The sequence below is a fragment of the Phycodurus eques genome, chromosome 14 (genome assembly GCF_024500275.1).
Source record: "Phycodurus eques isolate BA_2022a chromosome 14, UOR_Pequ_1.1, whole genome shotgun sequence".
NCBI classification, from domain to species: Eukaryota; Metazoa; Chordata; class Actinopteri; order Syngnathiformes; family Syngnathidae; genus Phycodurus; species Phycodurus eques.
This window is the reverse complement of record NC_084538.1, coordinates 15,781,126-15,798,607: the sequence shown is the minus strand read 5'-3', so window position 1 is coordinate 15,798,607 and position 17,482 is coordinate 15,781,126. Positions and strand designations below refer to the sequence as shown.

The 17,482-nt window shown below is 42.9% G+C and overlaps 1 protein-coding gene across 1 annotated transcript in view; it reads left to right on the top strand.

Moving 5' to 3' along the window:
• Positions 1–3,889: 3,889 nt before the first annotated feature.
• The window catches only part of tiam2a (TIAM Rac1 associated GEF 2a), an 82,861-nt gene continuing 69,268 nt past the window's right edge, over positions 3,890–17,482 (top strand). The window contains exon 1 of the mRNA XM_061697161.1: positions 3,890–4,063. The gene's annotated coding sequence lies outside the window, so the exon portion shown is untranslated. The remainder of the gene's footprint in view (positions 4,064–17,482) is intronic.

The following is a 17,482-nucleotide window of genomic DNA, read 5'->3' as shown; positions in this document are numbered from 1 at the left end:
ACAGACAAGCATGGTACATACTGAGAACCTGACAGCAGGAAGCCACATTAAATGTACAATTAAAAGACTAAAACGTGGATAGAATACATTGAAACAGATGAGCGAACATAATAATAACACTTTTTTTTTTTTTACATCATATTTTATAATACCATCTACATCAATGGTCTGTGCCATAGATGTCATGTTTTTTCAGGCTAACAATATAACAAAGGGGCAAAACTAAAAAAAGAAAAAAAGGTCCAGTAAGTAGGATACATTTTAGCATAATACTCGATACATAACACTTTATCATTAGTGTTGGTGTTTTTGCAAACTTAGAAGAACCATATAAAATTGGAATGTCTCCCAGGAGAGCAAATCACACAAACTGTTAAGGTTCAAACAGAAGTTAAACACAAAATTAGTGGAGCGTTGCATTTTTGTTTGTTCATCTTTTTCTTAGTTAGCCGGCGACTTCCTGGTTAACGGAGGATGAAGAACAGATGGGCGGTGCATATATGATGCTTGTGAGGGGGGGTTGGTGAACAATTCTATTGATGCCATATGTCAAAAAAGGTCACCGAAGATAGTGGACTCTTACACAGCACTGAAAATACAGCTATATATACAGTATAAATGTATAACACTATTACATGTTTTTGTTTTAACAATGCTATAATGATAAGAAAACTAGAATGCCACTATGTAGAGTGCAGTCCTCCACCAAGGATGAGCTATAAATCAAGGTGAAAGCAAGTCATACAGCTTTGCATTTGGATTTGTTTGTCCTTCTGTTTGTTAGTTAGCAGACTATTTTCTAGTTAATGGAGGGCGGGGAACAGATGCGTGAGGCCAATATTAAAAAAAAAAAAAATGCATCCTTATACAAATCATTACCAAAATGGATTTATTGAAATATAATTGTTGTTCCGGCGGCAAGCTGAACAAGTCGTTAGCTGGTTAGTTCTGAGGACCGGGGTTCAAATCCCGGCCTTGCCAGTGTCGAGTTTGCATGTTCTCCCGTACCTGTGTGGTTTTTCTCCGGGCACTCCGGTTTCCTCCCACATCCCAAAAACATGTGTGGTAGGTTGATTGGAGACTCTAAATTGCCCATAGGTTTGAATGGTTGTTTGCTTATATGTGCCCTGCGATTGGCTGGCGAGCAGTTCAGGGTGTACCCCGCCTCCCGCCCGAAGATAGCTGGGATAGGCTCCAAGCCCGCCCACGACCCTTGTGATGATAAGCAGTACAGAAAATGGATGGATGGATGGATAATTGTTGTTCCTTCATTTCTTTACAACGTTTTGTGTATTCATTTGGGTTAAATAATGTTATACAAGTGATACTGACTACTGTGGAAAAGGTTCATAAAAACAAAGCTAGTGGTGGCCTAAGACCGCATAATGCAGCAGAACCAGCAAGAACTAGAAAAGGGGATGGAAATGACTTGAATATATACTTTATATTATGACAAATTATATAAATATATACTGTATATTTAGGGTTGGTCCTTACTGTGTGGCGTTTGCATGTTCTCCCTGTGCTTGTGTGGCTTTTTTCCATGTACTCCAGCTTCCTCCCATATTTCCCCAAAATGTTTCTTAGACCAATTTAAGACTAAAGTGTCCGTAAGTGTGACTGCTGGTTTGTCTTTATGTGCCCTGCGATTGGCTGGCAATCAGTTCAGGTTGTACCCTGCCGCGCACCAAAAGTCAGTTGAGATAGGCTCCAACTCACCCGCGAGGATAAGCACTATGTATATACCACAGTGTCTTCATTGTTATAACTTTACCAACTGTTGGCCACTCATGAAAACTAGTTGCTAAACTCTGCACACTGAGCGACAGTTCAGTTAGTTTTGGCCCTGTCGCTCGGTGTGCAATAAGCGTAAAGTTAAAGTTATTTTTTAGTTTATTTTTGTGACAGTCTTGCAATAGCAGGAAAGTGCCTCTGGAGTGGATCCCTTTTTAATATCATTGCAAACACCGGTATCTGGCCTACTACCATTGTATTAATGTATTAATAAAAAAGATAATCAAAATAACGAGAATAGGCTAAGACTAACCCTTAAACAGAACTGGATTTAATTATTTCACCAATATCTGAATTATAATAACCATTATGTAGTTAGTGTAGTGTTTTCCCAAAGTCATGTGTACGCTTCAATGGGAATAGCCAGGCTGCGTCCTGTCCGCGCATGCGCTGTCTTGACATAAATGCACTGTGACATCATTGTTTACGCACTTGTAAATATGGTAGCTTCCAAACAGAGCTTGTATGCGATGAAGATCTTGTTTTTGTACTTGGAACTTGTTTTTATCAAACTGTTGCAATAATAACAGTTTAAAAACGATCCCAACTACTGTGCTAAATAGACAACTGACCTCCATCTTGACAAATGACGCAATGTTTACATTGATCTGTACAAGTCACACGGCTGTTCCGATTAACTGTAGTGCATATGTATACACCAGATCGGAATAGATCAAACATTTGACCGGAGCTCTCCAGTCGGAATGACTTCAATTGGAATGACAAAATAAATCAGCATGTAAACCTGCCTTAAGTCTCATTTCACAATTTCCTGGCACCAATTTGGAGTCAGGGTGAGAAGCCCGAACATTTTTCAAGGAAAAGACGGAGATTGTGGCTTTCACGAATTAGCAGAGCTGATCTCACTCTGGCCAGATACTTGGTCCTTAACAGCCATTATTTATCCTGAACACCTCATTGAATGTGAGCTTCAACACTGAGCGGTTAGAAAATATGCTGTACAAACAGAATATATTTCATTTAAATTGTTTACAGCGGCAAACTCCACGCAGGCGGGGCCGGGATTTGAACCCCAGTCCTCAGAACTGTGAGGCATTCACCATGCCGCTAAGTAAAACAAGTTTATGAAATATATATCTTACGTTGTATATCAGTTGATAGAAATGTAGGATTCTTTGATTTCCTGAATGGCAGCTGACTCCCACCATGCTACCCACTATCTAGCCTTGAGGCTCATATTAGGCAAAGTCAGCTATTGTAGATAAAGTAAGTCAAGATGAAAACTATTCCGGGTCATTAAGTGAAACAGTATAGATTTTATTTTCGCTTTTCTTGGAATAGTTATGCGATGAGAAATGTTTGAATTGTGTAGGGATCGTAGTTGTTTCTGATGGCCACTTTGTGCGGCATGTGGTGTCTTTGCCACTGCATCCAAGGTTTCTTGATACACTCTATAAACCTTTTAGCCCTCATTTTTTTGTACATCTATAAGGAGACTGGAAAATGGATACCATAGCTGGTATTATTGCTGATTACGGTTATACAGAAAAAAAACAACCGAAGTAACAAAAATGTACTCAAGTCGCTCTACTAGTCCTTCTGTTTCAAACCTAGTTTATCCTCCCGATCTCTACATAATCCCTAATTACAAGATTAAACAAATTAACAGGTGCTGGACACTGCCTAGACTCAATGTGTATGGCTAAAACTTGAACCGACTACTTCACCTACTGTTACGACTTACTATTTATTTACTATTCACCTACTATTACTACTTATATACTAAAAAAAAATATTGTTCCATTTTTTAATGTGACACAAGCAGGAAGGAAGCTGCCCCCTCTCAAAGTGACATGGAATGGAGCCGTAATTAACGCAATTACTAACACCTTAGTCTTTCTATTGACTGTTTTCACGACTGCTGTGGAAAATAAGTGGTGGAGATCAGGAAGTGTCATGAATATGAACGTGAACACACGTAATTCGTGAATACGTTCATGTGTGTCTCGATGAATGTGAAAAGGTAGAAACCAAGCGAGTATCTGGGCCCTCTGGCTTCCTTCTTCCCCCTTCATGCTGTCCACGGCAAGGAGGAGGAGTTCAGCCCCACAAAGTCTGGGAGGAGTCGCCTAACTAGTCTCCACTCTCTCAGTCCCGTCTGGAAGCAACAACAACAACCGTGGAAGTAACATACCGAACTAACGGGCTGGTTTTTTTTGTTTTATTCGTTCTTTCTAAATCCAACAAACTTGTGTTTCGACGCTGCGAGGAGGTTTACAGAATGTTCGAGCGGAGCAAACACTAACCGGTGAGTGTGCAACTTATTTTCACATCACCATTGTCCGGTGCCATCTAATAAACGTAGCGTTTCACGTCGACAATATAATAATATAGAGTATTATTCAAAATGTTATCCAACAGAAAGTGTTGTTTTTTGCATTGCTGTAGTAAAACATGATAATCAACGGTGTTAGACCAACAAGTGTCCCAGCGCAGATTCAGTTTGCATCGTTCCACACGGCTACGATAAACTTATTTATAGTCTCATAACTCTGCGCCTGTGCTTTCACTTTGTGCACACTCGGATCTTTGGACTATACGTAGCATTTTGGGGGGGAATAGAACGTAGTAGTTGAAAAGGGCTTATAAAATTATGTCATTGTAGTGTGTACTGCACTATGGTGCCCCCCCCCAAAAAGAAATCATCAAATTGTTAGGTGTTAAAGACTAAGTTGCCCATGGGTGTATGTGATTGTAAATGGTTGTCCTGCGAGTGTCTTTATGGTTTGTCCAGGGTGGGGGGGGGGGGGGGGGACTACCACCCCGCACCCTATTTAAGCTGATAAGGAAAATCACTATAGAAAACTGATGGATGGATGTTAATCCATTGAAGTTTTAGCTGTAAAGAGAATTAACATGTAGCCCACAGTGGTGTCCTTCTCTTTGTGATTTATGGGAGCATTGGCCCAGTCACATTACATGGCCACAAATTGTATTCGAATATGATTTAGTCGGTCTCCATTGTTGTTAGGCCGTGTGCTGCTTGCAAAGGGCCCTCAAGCCCCATACTGAGCCAACAAAAGGGCACTACTCCCTCCCGAGTGAGCTGCCTGACCACAGCAAACAGAGCCACGAAGAGCTGCCTTATGGCATTTTGCCCCTTCTCACCATGGCAACCCACAACTGTGACAGTCATACCTTTTGAACCATCCATGGCAAGCAGGATGCAAAAATAAAAGCACTGGCTAATGGTTGGGGAGTAATCTCTTCAAAGGTTCTGCTCGGACGCCAGTAGTGTGTGCTGAGTCACTCTTTTGGGATATTTATGTCCTAATTAGCATCATTAGCAATCAGTTTATGACGCATTGAAGTGGTGGAAATACTGTTTACATCATTTGCACTGGAATTAGACTGAGCCGAACCAGAGTAAGATACTAAACAATGTCTGAGAGGAGGGACAAGCCTCATTGGTTCTGCTTGTTTAATGGACTACAGAGAAATGGTAATCGACTTCCATAATTGTTGTATTTCTTGTGTGTGTGTGTGTGTGTGTGTGTGTGTGTGCGTGTGTGTGTGTGTGCTCCCCGTTTTAACTGTGGAAACTATACTTGGTGGGTCAGAAGTTGTGGCACCGTGTTCTTATTTTTGTCTATGCGGTTCACATTTTTGAGGTGAGGAAATGTTATCCACCACACAGAACACGATGTTTGTATTATTTCATTTTTCCTTGTGACAGCGATTGAGTGTGACCTGTAATTTCCTCCTAGTGGAAAGCATGTGATGCTTCTGGTTCTGTTTTTGTGACAGCAGGAGGAGGTCTGCTGACAAATATGTTGACTCGTGACAAAAAAAGAGGGATGTACTATAAGCCATCTTCCTTCGTTGGTGGTCATGGAAATTGGAAACAGTGACATCATTACCACATAAACTTTTCTTCGTTTTTTATGTCAGTTCATTTACTGTGAATTATGCATAGTGGTGCAGGCTAACGGATGATGGAAAATAACTTTTCTTCTCTTTTGATGGTCTGTGTGGCCAGCAAGATTTTCTTGGGATTGTTCCAACGCTTCTGCAGCCTATTAGGAAGTTTGAGCTGCCGTTAATTCTGACGTCGCCAATGTTTCATGTCTTCTCCCCTCTGCATTTTTCTCCATATATGGCTAGGTGTGCATGTGACTTATCAGGCATGGCTAACATCTGTGCTTGCTGTCACATGGTGGCGTCCTCTAAGGTGGAGGTGGTGCACACATTTTCCAGACTGAATTAACATTAATTCAGTAGGACTAAATGGTTATAATGCATTGTGCTTTTATGGCTCCCAGGTTCTCTTTGCAAATTTGCAGTGTAGACGGTTGAGTGAGGCTGGCGTGATTGTGACTCGTGTGTTTCTATTTTCTGCTACTGTGGTTTGGATTCTATTTGTCTTGTGTTCATGCACCAGCATCTGGAGAGGTTGCTATAAAAAGAAGCTTAACTAGAGGCTGGTGCTGACAGCATCTTGGCCCAAGACTTGTCATTTAGTAAGTGAAGGTCACCTAAAAGACACATGACTGGCTTTGACCTTAGTTTGTACACAACCAAAACAACCCTGATAATACTGTCATGGCTTTTAGTGGCAGTAAAGTAATATTCACATTTTACTTGATGCATAATTCAGTGACTCTGAAACTTTATTTAAAATATATTTGTTGCAGCTGTGTTTTTGGACCCACACTCACGCATGTGTCCACTTTGAGAGGATTTACTCAGTCAAGATGCACTTTGTGTATCCGCTGCTGAACAAACGGCAACCTTCTGTCCAAGCTCAGCGGAGCAGCGAGGTCTGATCCAGCAGAACAAGGTGCACCGCCCAGTCGTGCTTTCTTAACAGCCTTAAGCCTTTGGGGCAGATTAAAGCACCCTTCAGGGTCACCTGCAAAAAAAGGAGAGTCTGTAAGCTGTGCAAAGAAAATGAAGACTGAACGAGGGCGGCTGCTTCATCCATTTGTCACTTGGTGCAGGATTAAAAGGTTCCAGGTGGACAATTGGAGTTGCTGTAGGTGGGGGGAAAATAGAAGGGATGTATCTTTTTGCAGTGACTCACCATCTACAACATTAGGTACACCTTCAGCCTCTGCTGTGTTCTGATACAAGAGCTGTATCAAAAATATAATCAGAGTTAATAGGATGATGATAATCAGTGGTGAGTGATGTTCTCATAGAGGTGGAAATTTAAAAAGGAATCCATTGTGGTTGTAGTTTGCAGTGGTGTAGAACTGTACTGCATCATACTGGGAGGTGTTCCTAAGATGATGTAGCAAAATTAGCTTCCCAAAATAGACAACCAACATCTCTCATTATAAGGCAGTACAATGAAACAACATTGGAAACTGCAGCTGAAATAATAATAATCTCTCAGTTGATATCTTGCTTGACGTGGATGGAGAACATTGCTTAAGTGAATTATTTGTGTACACACATTTGTGTTTCTGATAGCTTTTCCTTTAAAACATGTTTATTCATTCTTTATGGTAAACCAGAAATCTTGTTTATATGGAAATGCCCCTTCTAAGCATCCATTTAGTGGCTTAAAGCTAGCTCACATGTCGATCACAGTGACAATAGAAATCAAGATTGATCCATGCCTCCTTGGTTCAGTCGCCATCAGGTGTCACTAACTATCCTTATTGGAAAGGCAAACACAGATGGTGCGACGGCTAAAGTGCTCACTGCGAGGGTTCCACTTGGCGCTGTGTGTCTTGTATTGTTCCTATGTGATGGATGGGCCAAATTCACATTTACACCACTACGTCCCACCTGCTCATCACTGGGTGGAGATTGGATCGATTAACTTTCCATCTTGAAGATAAAAAATAGGAGGTGTGCAGTTTATCTGTTGTGTAACACGTTCACCTCAAATGTATTTGCATAACCTCTTGGCATGAATGATGGTATTTTGGCCATCTGTTTTCCATCTATCTATTTTCAGGGTCACAGCAGAGACTGCTGTGTAGCTTGTCTCAGCTGACATAATGTGGATGGCGGACTACACCCTGGACTGGTTGTAGGGTGATTGTGAAGGGAGCATTAAGTGGGAAGTGACCCACCCCCCACTAGTTGCATGAAAGTCAGCCAATACCTTACATCCAACAGGGTTGAATTATTTCCACCAAGAGCAAGCAGCTACTATCTTCATATTATCTGTTTGTGTGCATCCATCCATCCATTTTCTGAGCCGCTTCTCCTCACTAGGGTCGCGGGCGTGCTGGAGCCTATCCCAGCTGTCATCGGGCAGGAGGCGGGGTACACCCTGAACTGGTAGCCAGCCAATCGCAGGGCACATAGAAACAAACAACCATTCGCACTCACAGTCATGCCTACGGGCAATTTAGAGTCTCCAATTAATGCATGTTTTTGGGATGTGGGAGGAAACCGGAGTGCCCGGAGAAAACCCACGCAGGCACGGGGAGAACATGCAAACTCCACACAGGTAGGGCCGGGGATTGAACCCGGGTCCTCAGAACTGTGAGGCTGACGCTCTAACCAGTCGTCCACCGTGCCGCCTGTTTGTTTGCATAATTACATAAAAAATACTAATTTGTGGAGGGGTGGACCTTGGGGCAAGGATTAAATCATTCAATTTAGGTGTGTATCCAGATTAAGTATTTATTTTCCTATTGTTGTTGAGTTTGGCTTTGGTGGAGCTAAAAGGCTAACAACAAACAATTTACAATGTTGCTCAGTAACATGAAGACCTCCGGCCAGGCTGAATAGTCTTTTTCTTGATTACCACTAAATTGTACAATTTCCTTGATGACCTCCTCATGCACATTGCTCAGTTGAAATTAATAATTCATGAATTATTTTCAAAGAAATAGAAAATGTTGAAAGGAAAAAATACTACCATATGTTTTTGTGGAAATAAAGTCTGTTTTTTATGTATAAATACATTGTGTGATATTTCCTTAACCTTTGTTAATGGTTGTTGTAATTGTTAGTGGTCACTAAGAACATTAATTGCTATCTGTGGTAATTCTACCTGTTCAGTAGCATGCTCAGTACAACAGCAGGGGATATCATGTTCTTATTTTTGACAGATCCAAAGTTTTTTGGAGGCCCTTTGGCAGCGGTTGTTTCAGTACAATATTGAGGAGCCTCATTAGCACTCCTCTCGCAGTCCAGGCCACTCTCCACTTGAGCAGTAGGTGGCTTGATCTCCTAGCCAGATAATCTCTTTTCTTGATTTCTCACTCCCCAAGCTTTGTCATGTTGGTTTAGTCGTTTGGCATCCGGCCAATGTCAACACATTCTGGTTGCGTTAGGTCCCTGGCTATCCTGTATTGACTCTCTGAACATGCTCAATTAAGTCTCTTTCCTTAAAAAAAAAAGAGGTAAATGTAATCAAAGATCGTGTTTCCTGGAGCGATGCAATCATCAGGCCTTGTTTGGCTGTCAGGCCTCAGCTGTCAGACGGAAGAGGATTTTAGCTCATTGCAAAGAATGTTACGATAACGCTCCTCTTTCATCTGTTTTTGCAGTCACCAGGGAGAAAACGGCTGCAGTGTGCATCACATGGGCACCTTGCCTTATATCAGGGGGTGGGAACCTTTTCCCTAAAGTCATCTTGACAGCTATACTAAATGTATGAAAAAATATGATGCAATTATGAAAGCTTTATTTTAATATATTTAGCATTGAGGGTTGAATGTTTTTTTTAGGCTTTTTATAACAGTTCCTCGAGGTTTTATTTGTTTTTTTAATTGCATGGCGGCCCTGATGAAATTCTCTTTCAGGCTGTGTATGGCCCATGGGCCATAGGCTTCCCGCTCCAGCCTTACATAGTGCCCAAACGGTACACGAGGCTTCTTATCTAACACAAACATCCAGCTCCACTGTTTTGCAGGCAGTGCCAAGACAATCTCTCCTCTGGTATTGCATACGAGCTGTTAGAACCATAGGTGGGCTTCGTCTGTCCAAGTGGGGGGGACCCATCTCCCTCAGTGCCTCACTTACACACTGCACCTGCATGGATAAAAAGCGCTAGAAGATGGAATTCATTAAATTTCCATTTGCAATGTTTATGCAGCAATTCTTGTAAAAATTCCCTGAGAAAAACATTATGCTGAATAAAAACGTATTCAATTTGATTCAGACCTCTAGGTCATAGCTCAGGTTGTGATTAAGTGGATGGACAACAGCCATTTCTTCAAGTGATTGAAAGTATCAAACACACATGCAGGTATGCTGTCTTTGCAGGCGACACCTAGGCTATTTATGGCATTTGACATTCAACGGTCATTGGAGAAGCTGACTTCTAATTTGTCAGCAGCTATGTGCTAATGTTATTAAAGGTCCTGTAGCCCAGGGAGTGGACTGCTCTGTTTCCAGGCTGATCTGGTCCTGTTGCTTCTTTCCGGTCACAGCTCCGTCGGTCTTTTTTACAGAGATAATTTGCAATAATTCAATAAGATCACCGATTTGTCTATCTGCCTGTTTAGTATAGACGACATGAGCTAAAGGATGGAAAAATATTTGGTGGCTTTTCCAGATGTTTCTAAGTGTCTCCAGCTGAGACTGACTGTGTGGTAAGAGTGGAACACATGACTCACAACTACAAGGGATGTGCAAAATCAGTCTAACAACTCTGCGTCTGCGTGTGTGTGTGTGTGTGTGTATATATATATTTGGGGAAATAACTGTGTGTGGATAAATAACGACTGCTGTGGCTCTCGGAGAAGGAAATGACCCCACACCAGTGTAGCGTAAATGGGTTAAATAAAAATGTAATTAATTTTGTAGAGAAGAATGGGCTGAAAGCGACGCCTGCGTTACTTCCGGTTCAGTGTAATTTTAAATTATAGCGTTATAAATCAAGCTATTTGTAGCTATTAAAAGGGGCACCACTTCACTTTTTATGTGGATAAAATTTAGGAAAAGCGGCGAGAGACCTTATCAATCTTGAGGTGGTACAATTTATGAATTTTTTATAAGAGTTGTAGAAGGCCAGAGGTTTCTTTCTTCGAACCAAAACACGTACAACAATGCAGGTAGTGAATCTTATTGAAATTAAGGTAAAGAGCACAGAAAAACACAAAACAAACAAAGTACAGACGAACATTGGCAAAGGAAACTGACTTGTGATGTGAGATTGGCAGAATGAGCACAATGTTGGACTTTGAGGCAGGCAGGTCTAGCTTACGAGTGTTCAGCCGGCCCAGTCCGCACCTGGAACAGGTGGATTTGGCTGAAAGGAAGAAGAAAAAGTTAAAAAAAAAAAAAAAAAAAAAAAAATGAGCCCAAAAAGTTCCCAGCCGTCTCTGCTCGCAAGATGTTCGGAACGGGCACATTGTGCCCGCTTCCGTCCCACCGGGGTGAGCTCAGGCCCCCAAAAAGGGTTGCTCCGAGCGCATGCAGGATGCTGGGAAGTCGGGGATGGTCCGATGTGTCCTCGTCAATTCGTGGTGAGATGGGCGTCCTGCCTTGGCCAGTCGTCAGGAAGTTGGTCGGGTGAGACAAGAGCTCACTCAGAGAGCATAGCTCTGGCCTTTTTATGGCCGAAGTGAGCCAAAAGTTGTTTTTGTTTTTTTTACACCCACCCTCCGTCCTTTCCCACGTCCTTCAGGACCAATGTTAATTTTCCATTTTGGGATTATTTCGTGGTTTAAAACTAGTGGAATAAAATAGTAATGTTTGGATTTAAGATAACGAGACCATTTTCCCGCTTTTCATTGTCCCACGCCCATCCTCTTTAATACCTGTAACGAATCTTTCAAATGTTATGTGATTGTTGAGAACGCTACTATTTTCAATGTGGCATTTGTGTGGTGTGGTGTGAAACATTTCATCTGGTTCAGTTGACAACAGATTCGACATCAGACATTTAAGTTTGCAGAAATACAGTCACTAGTGGCGTTCATGTAAAGTTCTTAAAATATTAACTCCCAGCCAAATCCGGTACATACTGTGTTTCATGAACCCGCATCTGTAGTGGCATTCCGTTGCCTGTGGGTGTCGCTGTTGCTCTGTCCAAACTCCCAGCTTGACTGGCCAAGTCGTGGTACCCAGCAGGGTGGAGACGCCTTTGTTAATGAAATCCTCCGGGCTGGCTGGTGGTGGTAGTTAATTACTTTAGTGTTCTAGTGTGACCGAGGCATCTTTGGTCTCCGCTTTGCTCCAGGTGCTGTTAATTCACTTAGTGTCGGCATGCCAAAGCAACCAGGGAGGCTGGGGAGTGTGATTCCCCCTGTAGTTGGACACACCCTCCGGTCACCCTTCTTAAAAAGGGGGACCACCACCCCAGTCTGCCAATCCAGAGGCACTACCCCGATGTCCACGCGATGTTGCAGAGGCGTGTCCACTAGGACAGCCCTACAACATCCAGGGCCTTTCATCCACCCCCGGAGCCTTGCCACCGAGGAGCTTTTTAACCACCTCAGTGACCTCAACCCCAGAGATAGGAGAGCCCGCCTCAGAGACCCCAGACTCTGCTTCCTCATGGGAAGGCGTGTCGGTGGAATTGAGGAGGTCTTCGACGTATTCTCTCCACCGACTCACAACGTCCCGAGTCGAGGTCAGCAGCGCCCCATCCCCATTATACACAGTGTTGATGGTGCACTGCTTTCCCCCTCCTGAGACGCCGGATGGTGGACCAAAGTTTCCTCGAAGCCGTCCGGAAGTTGTTCTCCATGGCCTCACCGAACTCCTCCCAGTTTTTGTTTCAGCGACCACCAAAGCTGCACTCCGCTTGGCCAGCCGGTACCCATTAGCTGCCTCAGGAGTCCCGCAGGCCAAAAGGTCCGATGCTTGACGGCATCCCTCACCGTTGGTGTCCACCAACGGGTGCGGGGTTTGACGCCACGACAGGCACTGACCACCTTTACGGCCACAGCTCTGGTTGGCCTCCTCAGCAATGGAGGCGCGGAACATGGTCCATTCGGACTCGATGTCCCCCCACCTCTCCCGAAACATGAGCCAAGTTCTGTCTGAGGTGAGAGTTGAAACGCCTTCTGACAGGGGATTCTTCCAGATGTTCCCAACATACCCTCACAATATGTCTGCCACTTCGGACCGGCATCTTTCCCCACCATCGGAGCCAACTCCCCACCAGGTGTTGATCAGTTGACAGCTCCGCCCCTCTCGTCACCCGAGTGTCCAAGACATGCAGCCGCAAGTCCGATGACACGACCACAAAGTTGATTATCGAACTGCGACCTAGGGTGTCCTGGTGCCAATTTGTCAAAAACAATTTTGAGGAAAAATGCGTATTATACACAAGAAATTACGGTAACTGATGTTTTCTTTTTAGTTTATTGCCATGTCTTAGAGCTCCTCAGGAATAATTTTGTGTGTTACTGCGGGGCTCCAGTGGCAAGCCCTGTGGTCTGTGCCTCACCTCCACTTGGAAACTTGTGGTTGCCTTCTTGTGCACTAATAACAATGTTTTATGGCGCACACATCCACGCTGGTGTGCCTAGTCTTGGACTAATAACAACAATGTAGAGACATGCCGGGATCTGGGTTTTCCTGTCAGTCGAGACGGTTGTTAGGGTTCAAGGGCCCCAGTGAAAGCTGTATTTATGCAGTCATGTTATATTAATGGGCTTTCGTATCATGACTCTCGCTGGATTTTCCCTTTCTCTGATTCATATGCTCGCTTACTGAAGAGAGTTCTAGTTTAAAAATGAAAGTCTGATGAATAATCTTTTAGTTTCCATTCTCCCTCATGTGCACCCAAGTGGCATTAGTGAGTGCCAACAAGGAGAAATGTTTTGTCTTAAAATGTTTGCTGCCTGCTTTTTTAAAATCCTTCTTTTAAAAAAACAAACAAAATAAAAACTTAAACCAGTGAAAATTTTAACCATCTGCAAGGTAATTATCCTTTCTGATCTTTTTTACCATCATGCTTTACTCTGTGGCTTTTGGCAAACCATGCTTTGGCCTGCCACTGGGGGCCCAGAGCCAAAATATACATACACAGCATGAAAAACACCAGAAGTTGTCTTTAATGCAGTGGCGTATCACAACCAATTTGACGCAGCCTCACACTGTTTCAATTGCTATTTTTTGCCATGATCATCATCATTGTTGTTCAAGTGCTGTGTGTATCTGTTGTCCCTTCTCGCCTCATGGGTCCATTTTTTTTTAGAGCACTTTGGATCATTGTGGAGTCAGATAATGTGCGAAATGTCTGACTTTCTCCAGCAACATTCTAGCTTGTCTTTTCCTCCTTGAACCTCTCTGGGTGTGCAGCATGTCCACCAGCAGATTAGAAGGACAGGGGATGGTTTGTAATCAGCCGTTCGTTTTAAGGGTTAAGTATCCATCTCTATTCCCTTCTAAGCCCACCCCTTTTTAGGGGGGGGCGGCAGTGAATAAATACCACCCTTGTCCTCTCATAATGGAACAGCTTGACCTCTCATGACCCCTGCTGGTAGTGCATCTGCCTGTCAAATCCCACCAACGGGGTCCTGTGGGACATCACCAGGCTGCCACATCTGTCCCCCGACTGCTAATTCAATCATTTCTGAAATTTATTTCACTGATTAAAAATTAAGGGCTCGTACATTTTTGGGAGGTGTCACAAAAGCTGTCAATTTAGACTGCATTCATGTTTCTGTCTGTCTGGTGTGAATGATGACTGCATAATGACCAGGACTCTTATTGACATTCTGGTCCCTCTCTGTATGGATGGGATTATAATGAGTTTGGCATAGACCTTCATTAAACCACATCCGTATAAGTGCCGCACATATGGCCCAGTCTCCGGTGCTTATCTAAGTCATGTCATGCACGAAAAAGCTTGTTGTTAAACCCCAGTTGAAGTGAGTAAATGAGATTGTTTTGCAAAGAGTTATCTTTTCATGTCACGTCTCTCACATGAGTCGAAAAACTGGTTTTGGTGAGAAAACTGCACCCTTTGTTGTTCCATTTATTTTAACGCTGCTAGTTAAACACAACACAGCTTTGTGGCGCACCTGCTACGGATTAGAGGTGATAGCGTGTCCCAGCAAATTACTTGTGATACTTTCTGCAGTCAAACCCAATCTTTACTCTGGCTGTTTTGACTGTTTTCAGACGGAGCTGTAAAATGCTGAGATTCGATTCAGTTTCCTCTTGTCGGAAAGAAGGATTAATCGACTCTTGGACAAACACCACATGTTCACACTAGCAATACACTGGTGCACATGCATCGCCAGGCTAGTGCAGACCAAGCAGCATGATTAGAACCTATTACCTAAGTCTCGGCAATTAATGTTCTCCATATTTTATCAAGCAACCTCCTGTGTAATCCTATTGAACATAAAGTACCGTAAATCAAAGCAGGCAAAACAGAGATGACTCAAATTGGGTTTTATTTGGAGAGAGTTTTTATTCAGACCTATTGCAAGATGTTGACTCATAAATTCAGCGTGGCCCCAAGTGGAATGAAATTACAGTGTTTGTGTGTGTCTTGTAACCAGCTGTCTCGCCAATCGTCGCTGCTCCAGGATGCTCACATTTCTGCCTTATCTGAGTTGTAAACCTATTGACAGGCTTGATAAGTCATACTGTATATGTTGAGTTCAGAATGAAGTCACAATAAAGCCACATTGTTTGATGACAGGAGTGATGATTTCATAAAAGCATCTACTGCTTTCAGCAACACTGTGCTTAGATTGTCAGTTCCTCTCTTCCAGGAGGTAGCTGTTGATGTGAGAGGATGCTACTTTGTGAGGATTTTCAGATAATGGCTGGGAGCTGCAGTTTTTAAGTGGGGTGCTTCCTTATTGGAGGTTGCATTAAATATGTTACCTTTTAATTGCAGTGGGCAACGCACATGCTTAATTCCAGACAGGTCAAGATGTTTTCTCACCTGATGGATGTTTATGAAACAGTCCAGACCGTGGTCCTGTATCTATAAGACTCTGGTATAGGTCCATGTGATGATGCTGGGAGCCTGCTGCTTATCACGCCATCTACTGCCAGTTGCCTATCTGGCTGCATTCAGCTCTGACATATTGCTCCTGCTCCATGTAGAGTTGTCCCACAAGTGAGTGGCAGGCACGCAAAAGATGAGTCATTTAAAATTCTAATTTTAATGTAAAAAACATGTTGTCTATGTCTTCGATAAGGTTTGAAGTTGGATTGCTACTCCATCACAGAAATGTCCTAAACTTATAAATTTTGGTCCACATATTGAACTGTGTTAAATAGAAGAAAATCTGAACTAGTCCATGCTACTTTCTGCAACAATTTTCAGAAAGTTGAAGAGGACTACAAGTAAGTCTGCAGTAACAGACGGGGTGCAAGTAATCAGACCGCTGTAGTTGATTGTTCGATCAACCATTGAACTGTCACCTCTGTACAAAATGCTTTTTCTCAAGCACTGATTGTCTATCTATAATAAAGTACCCATTCTGTGAAGTGTTTATGATTTGATGAAAAGGCTTTTGACATTAGTGTTGGTCTCAAAAGGCTTCGATAATGTCAATGCAGTCACTTGACAGATACTGTACACACATTTAGACCTGCCAGTGTGGTAATGGCCCTTCAAGGCCAGTGAGCAGCAGCCTTTTGCTATTGTGACCTTGACAATGATGAGCAACGCAAGCAGGCAGGCCCAGACTATTTAACTTCCCATAATAGCTTCACAGCGTCATCTTACCTTTCACTCTCTCACTGTGTAAGACTGTGGCACAAATGACTGATGATAGTGGTGAGCTAGCAACAATCACTTCGACATGTCAGTTGCCTTTGCTGATGTTACTTAGCTCTTCATTTTCATGGCTTTGTTTTTCCAGGTCATTTGCCTGTGGCCATCGTCAGATCCTCAGAGATTAATTCCTGTTACGTTTGGCCTGGCTTTGATCTGCACATTGGTCCAAATAGTTCATAAAAGGAGCGCCATGAATGTATGTCTTGCCTTGACCACATCAATAACCTGCCCTCTGGTCTTCAATTTCTTTGTCATGTTCCAGTGATTCACCAGTTCCTGCCTGCATTTCGGGATAAGGTTTTAGCTGGGTTGCAAGCAAAATTGCTTCTAGGGACTTTGGTGTGTGAGAGTCTGTGAGCACAAGGGCAAACTCCTGCTGGCGTCACAATTCCTCAAGAATGCAGAGGGAGATTCATTCATGTCTGGAACACATGATGGATAAGACCCCCCCCCCCCCCCCCAACACACTATACTTTCATACTATATACTTTCTAAGCATCTGGATGCAGATGTATGGTCCTTGCAAGTGCAATATCTGGTAGCATCGCATGTGTTTGTTTTGGGACAAAGCCACACAGGGTTTGGCCTACTAGCCCAGATAGTGCGGTATGCAACAGCCACATGTCATTTGGGCTGGAAAGACATACCGTTTAGCTCATTACTTCCTCTCTGGGACACTTTAAATGAATGATAGTGTCCAGAATTTTTGCACACTCCCTTGTCTTTTGTCTTTTATTATTATTATTATATGCTTTTCATTAAAGCCCATGCTTTGCTATATTTCCACTAAGCAGTGAATTTCAGCTTTCAGTTTTTCCATTGTCCTTTGAATTTGATCTGTCGACCCATCAATGGACTGCACTAAATTTGTGGTGCATACTGAACTGAGACCCAAAATAGGTTATTAATGCCTCAATGCATTTTGAGTGTATGTCTTATGACTTTTCATTCATGTTTGTGAATATTGATTACAATTTATGCACGTGCCTTTCCTGCAACCTAATCCCCACGACTCCATTGTTGCTCTGAAACCTGTGGCGATAGTGTTGGACC